General features: G+C 34.5%; 1 non-coding gene across 1 annotated transcript; it reads right to left on the bottom strand.

Moving 5' to 3' along the window:
* TRNAE-UUC lies at positions 407-478 on the bottom strand. The gene has a single exon. It is a non-coding gene; the product is annotated as a tRNA-Glu (tRNA).

The raw sequence follows: 6,261 nt of genomic DNA, 5'->3' as shown, positions 1-6,261 counted from the left end.
ATGCATGAGCTACCAGAAAGATCATCACACACAAATAATTGGGGATTAATTTGTTTATTTAGATATGTAAAATCATGTTCTTATTATTTATTTTCTTGACGTATATAATTCATCACATTCATTGTAGAAATTAAAATTTCTTTCATTAGGTAGGGATTGCAAGGGAATTCCTTTCTCATTTGTGAGATTCTTAAAGTATATAAAATGGGAGATTTTTTTTAAGTGAACATTATAATTATTTTTTTTTAGAGAAGTGCATAATGTACATAATGTTTTTATTTTTTTTATTATAAAAAAGAATAGTTTTTATGATACCATTATCTATTATATTCTTCTCATTCGTGAGATTCTTAAAGTATCCATTATATATTATAAAACTCAGACGAGGTGCCTCAATTCGCAAAATTTCCGTTGCCGGGAATCGAACCCGGGTCTCCTGGGTGAAAGCCAGATATCCTAACCGCTGGACGACAACGGAAATGTTAATGTGAAATCAAACAAATAAATTTTAATATTAAATCATTATTAGCCAGAAAAATAGTATCTTTAAAACTATGTATAAATGTATGTTGTATAAATTCATATATAGTTATCTTTGTACGAAATCTAAAACTGTTATTAAACAAATTATCTATAAAAAAGAAAAGAAAAAGATTAAGACATCTTTATTTAAAGAAAAAGTATTGAGAACCAATATATTTATTGTACAATGTATACAATAAAGGTTAAATTAAAATTAATATCAAATAACAATTAAGTTAATTAATTTTAAAATTTAGATTTTTAAAAAATAAAAAAAATCCATCACATAAAAGAAATTTGTTCTCCCTATTTAGAACCCAATCCCTTTTCCTCAAACCCTAATCCCTCTCCCCCAAACCTCCAATGGCGTGCTGCCCTACCCTACTCCTAACAACCCGAGGTGCAGTTTCTTCGCGCCGTCACCATGCCACGGCGGCACCGACCAGACTTCCGTCACCCCGTCCTCATTGCAGACCGCCACAGCCATCGCCATTAACACAGGAGCCCGCACGAAGGGTTTTTCACAAAATTTATACCGTTCAAAAGCTTGTAAAACCATTTTTGAGTTGAAACAAATTTCACTTCCAACCAAAACCTGAAGCTCCAGTTATGAGCGTCGGAAGTTTAGGTGTGGATTATGTGTTATGCAGGTGGAAAAACAATTTTCTGGGCATTAAAGCAGCTTTCTGGGTGAACCGTGTTTTTTTTGAACAACGTACGTACGCGTGGCATGGAATTTTTAAGCTGCGCATGCGCGAGTAGCCATGCGTGCGCGTGAAAAGCTAATGCGCATGATCTACGCGTGACCTGGTGTTCCTTCCACGCGTACGCGTGGCCTGGTTTGCTGCAAAACTGGATTTTGGCTGTTTTAAACTAAATTTTTACTTCTAAACCTCCATTTTTTTCCTTTTAGACTTAGAGTATAGTACTAAGTCTAGTAGCTAGTTGGAGCTAGAAAAATAAGATAACTTGAGGATGAAGTAAGAGATAAAATGATGAGTTATATGAAAGAGATGAGGAAATTAAATAAGGATTAATGCCATGGCTTGATATATGATTATATGTTGTTTATGAAAATGAAATGGCTTATGAATAATGATATCTGAGATACGAGTTTCCTTGGGTAAAAACCGTGGCTCGCCACCACGTGTTCTAGGTTGAATCTCGATACTCTGTTGACCCTACGTCGTAAGGGTGACCGGACAGGTATAAATTTTCAGGTATGGATAACCCCATTGAATGATTATATGATGAATAAATGTGAACTCTATGCATAGACTCTTGGGGATGCACGACGGGGGACAGTCTAAGGTTTTCGGACTTGTCGGATTGGCTGGATAACCGACAGATGGACCCCATCAGCCATAGGACATGCATGCATCATGTGCATTTGTTTGTTTTGATTGTTATGCATTTCCTGAGTTTGCCTAACTGTATGTATACATCCTGCTACCTGATATACTTGCTACTTGCACTGTTTGCCTATTACTTGTGCGTGATTTTGTCTTTGCTGAATTATGGATGACGGAGGAAAGGGTGAAATGGTTTGATGTTAGGTTAGGTTTAAGATTGAGTGAGTTTAGGCAGGTTTAGTATACCTACCCCTATTTATGCCTTCTGTTTAGAAATTAAGTTTTACAATTGTATGGCGGAGTTCTAGAATTGCCTCTAGCATTCCCAGGACCTTATTTATTATACGCATGGCACCTTTACTATGCTGAGAACCTCCAGTTCTCAGCCCATACTGTGTTATTGTTTTCAGATGCAGGTCGAGAGGCTCCTCGCTAGGCGTCTGGATTTCCTGAAGCGGAGTAGTCTGGGATGTTTTGGGCTTTCTGTTTACTTATATATGTATATATGTACTTAGCTTGCTCTCCAAGAGACTTGACTATGTTGTTTCTCATAGAGGATTACAGGAGAGTTAGAAAACTTATTTCTGTATTTTTTGTTTTTGGGATACTTATGTATATATGTAAATATTCTCCGACCAGCCATGGCTTCACAGGCTGAGTCAGGAGCTAGTATGCTGTTTCCTTGGCTTTCCTTTACTCTCTTACTTATCTTTATCATTTCCTATTAAGGTTTCTTAGCACGCAAGTATTCCTATTACTTGAGCGTTGCGTTTTTTATTTTTTGTGATTTTGCTTTACCCATTTTTCAAGGCTCCTAGTATATTTTATCTTTTGTTATGTATTATTATATATTTTATTTTAGAGGTCGTAATACCACACCACCTCGGTTTTACATCCTAGGTGTAAAGCTCTGTATGGTAGGGTGTTACATTATGGTAGCCGCGCCATTGTTCGGCGACCACTCGCCCTGCCTCCCTGACGGAATCAACCGCAGCCACTGCCGTTCACGAATGCTCGCGCCCTCCCAGTCGCGATTCGAGGAGCCGCCACTACTCCGTCCCCCTTTCACTCGCGATTCGCAGTTCACCGCCGCAGCCCCCTCTCCTCGCAGTTTGCAGATCGCTGCTGCAACCCTCCTCACCTTGTAATTGCATCTTCGTCGATCACTGCCGCATTCCAAAAGATCGTCATTTCTCCTTTTTTTTTCATAATTTTAAGAAATTTTATGAAGCACTAAGTTGGATGTTCATTCTCTGTTTTTAAGCAAATTTCAAAAAGAAAAACCCACTTAGCAACTAATAATGAATTGTTTCTTTAAAAGAGTCTAGATATTGTCTATCCTGATTCAAAGCGTTGCTGCTGATTTACAAAAAATTATTACAAATATGTGAAGAGAACCGGATCCCTTTTGGCAACTGTTCAGGTAGGATTTCTAATTGGTAAAAATCTTTTTTAATGTATTGAATGGTTCTGAGCATAACATTCTTTGTTAAAGTGGGCAACCTGTGAATTCGTTGAGAAAAAGAAAATCTTCATTTAGTCACAAAAAATTAAAGAATTTTACTAGAAATTTCATTGACAATTTATAGTGTAGTAATAATTTATAAAAGTATTACGTACACAAATTTGGAGAAGTTTTGAAATGTGATTTATTAATTTATAAACTTTGTAAGATACTTAACCTTGTTGTAATAGAGATAGTCAATCTTGAAATACTATACTGCAAAATTTAATATCATATTTTTGTTAATCGTTACTCATTATTATGTGTTCCTGAAATGTTTTTATTTAATATCAATTTTCCTTCGAATTAGCATAAAAACAATGTTGGATTTGGTGCTGGTCTTTAGCTTGTGGATGCAGATTGCATATAGGAGTGATATCTTACATGTTCTGCAACAATTGAATAATCTTCTCATTAATGGTTTACACCACTTGCAAGTACCTTATCATTTTTAAGTTGTACTTTGTTAATTCACAATACACTATAGTGTACATATGTTTTGTGATTTAATTATTCTCACAAAATACCTTATAACTGATGGTAGGATTCTCTGCTAAAATGTATTTTTGCTGCACAAAAATTATGTCTCAATGGAAGCAACAACCATATAATTTTGCCACAAAAAAACAAGGCTCAAGAATAACAATTTGTGCCACCCTCTGAAATTTTCACATGTTGACTAATTTTCAACCAAATTGTTAGCACTCTTATTTTCACTCTGACTCTTTGTATTGCAACAAATGTTAACTTATTGAAAGTATAGAATGCAAGGAAGAAATGGATCACCGTTAATAATTGGATCCATGTTAGTTATAATCATTGTCCTGTATAATGGTGAAACTTTGCTTGTAATGTTTTCCAGCCATGAAGGGTTCCCACATTGCCCTTTGAATCAACATGAATAGGGTACTTCAACAGATGGCTCTTCATTTCGGTTACTTCAACAGCTGCATACTGTCTCCAGTTATGCTCACTCAACGACTTATCCGTCTCACACATTGGAGGCTCTCCGGATGCTCGAAACATGTTTCCACTCCTCCAATATGCTCCTTTTAATTATGTGGCATTGGTATTTATTTGTTGCTGAAGTAAGGTGTTTAGATATATTTTTGAGGTGCTTGAAGGAGGCCTCTTTATGAGTTAATAATTATGATGCTATGTGGAGTAATATGGTTTATTCACCGAGCTAATGAGATAGATAGTATATATGACATTTAGGTTTGTAAAATAAATATTAAATTGTTTTTTTCTTTAGCCATCTAAACTAGATCGGATGTTCATTTTACTATAATTGCGGATGGTTCTTTCCGTTCTAAAGTGGATGGTTATTTTGGGTATACCATTTGCCTTTTACTTGATTTTTTGGATTTTGTTTGCACATGCCCCGGAAGTTTTTTTTTATTATGTGGGTTGAATTAGATTTAGTTTAATTTGATTGAATTCAAGTTGGGTTTAGTTACGCCATTTAAACATGATGCACGAGTGGTATTTTTGGTCAATTGCTTAGTTGTTTCTTATCAACTAATGTGGATGTTTATTTTACTGTGTATGCATATTGTTCCTTTCTTTTTAAAGTAGATGTTTATTTTGGGTATATCGTTTGTCCTTTATTTAATTTTTTGGTTTTTGCATGCGCATGCTTCTATGTTTCTTTTGTTTTATGGTTTGGGAATTAGAGATTAAAATACGATTCTTGTAAACATTAAAGAAATTTCTTTCATTATATAACATTTACACGAGATATATAATTTATAGTTTAGAAAAATACTAAAAAGCCAGCAGTTAGTCATCAATATTTAAAAGTGTGTGTTAAAATAACAAGAATTTTCAAGAAATGCTGCATCATGATGATAGTATTAAACTCTTTAAGGCTAAGTTAAGGAAGCTTGTCAGGAGCTCTCTACTTTTAATCTTTTTTCAACATTTTGGCTGATAGAGATTGTACCTATGATCCTTCTTTCTCGTCCTTGCTCTTCAATTTTGTAACCTGCGCGATAGCTGATGTGCATTGAAAAACAGGAATACAGCTCAATTTTCAGGCATATCAATTACCAGTGCGTAACAAGAACTCATTAACCCCAAGCTTTAGAAGATAATCAACAATCTATGGAGAAAAATCTTAACCTCCAAAAAGTATAACTAAATAATTGCTTTCACTAGAACTAATAGAACAGAGTGAAACTCAATTCCAACACAGAATAAAATGAACATCTGCATACATAGTAAAATAAACATCAATAATAAACATCTAACAAGTTAACCAAAATTTTATCCGTGCACCATGTTTAAATAGCCTAACTCAAGCCTAACTTCAATTCAAGAAAACATAAACTAAGTCTAATCTAATTTTTTTTTCCATTACTCCGAAACCACTTAACAAAAGAAACTAGTGGAGCATGTACATGCAGAATTCAGCAAATTAAGCAAAAGATCAATACTATAAGTAAAATAAACATCTATTTTTTGAATGAATGAACCATACATAATAAAATGAACATCCAGATACATAATAACCATCCCTTTCATGTCAACTCAGGAACGGACATTCGAGTTCGGAGCCCGCTATATGCACCATGTATACATTTGCGTACTAAAAAAATAAGACACCCTTCAAACATCACATGATTCAAGCAAGTTATTAATGAAGTAAAAGCTGCATAAAAGACACTACGATGAAAACCAACCATCTAAAAGCTGATAAAAATAACCATCCGTTTTGTGGCCATCCAAGTTTTGACAATGTTTTAAGTCTCATTTTGATTGCAACCAGTGTTATTCTTCTATTCATTTCATTGCCAAAAACATAAAATAACAAAGCAAAAACTTCACATAAACACAAATAACACGTCAAACAACACCTGATTCAAAACAAGCTAAAAAATT

The sequence above is a fragment of the Arachis ipaensis genome, chromosome B01, assembly GCF_000816755.2.
Source record: "Arachis ipaensis cultivar K30076 chromosome B01, Araip1.1, whole genome shotgun sequence".
Taxonomy (NCBI): Eukaryota; Viridiplantae; Streptophyta; class Magnoliopsida; order Fabales; family Fabaceae; genus Arachis; species Arachis ipaensis.
Note: the sequence above shows the minus strand (reverse complement) of the source record. Positions and strands in the feature narration are given on the sequence as shown.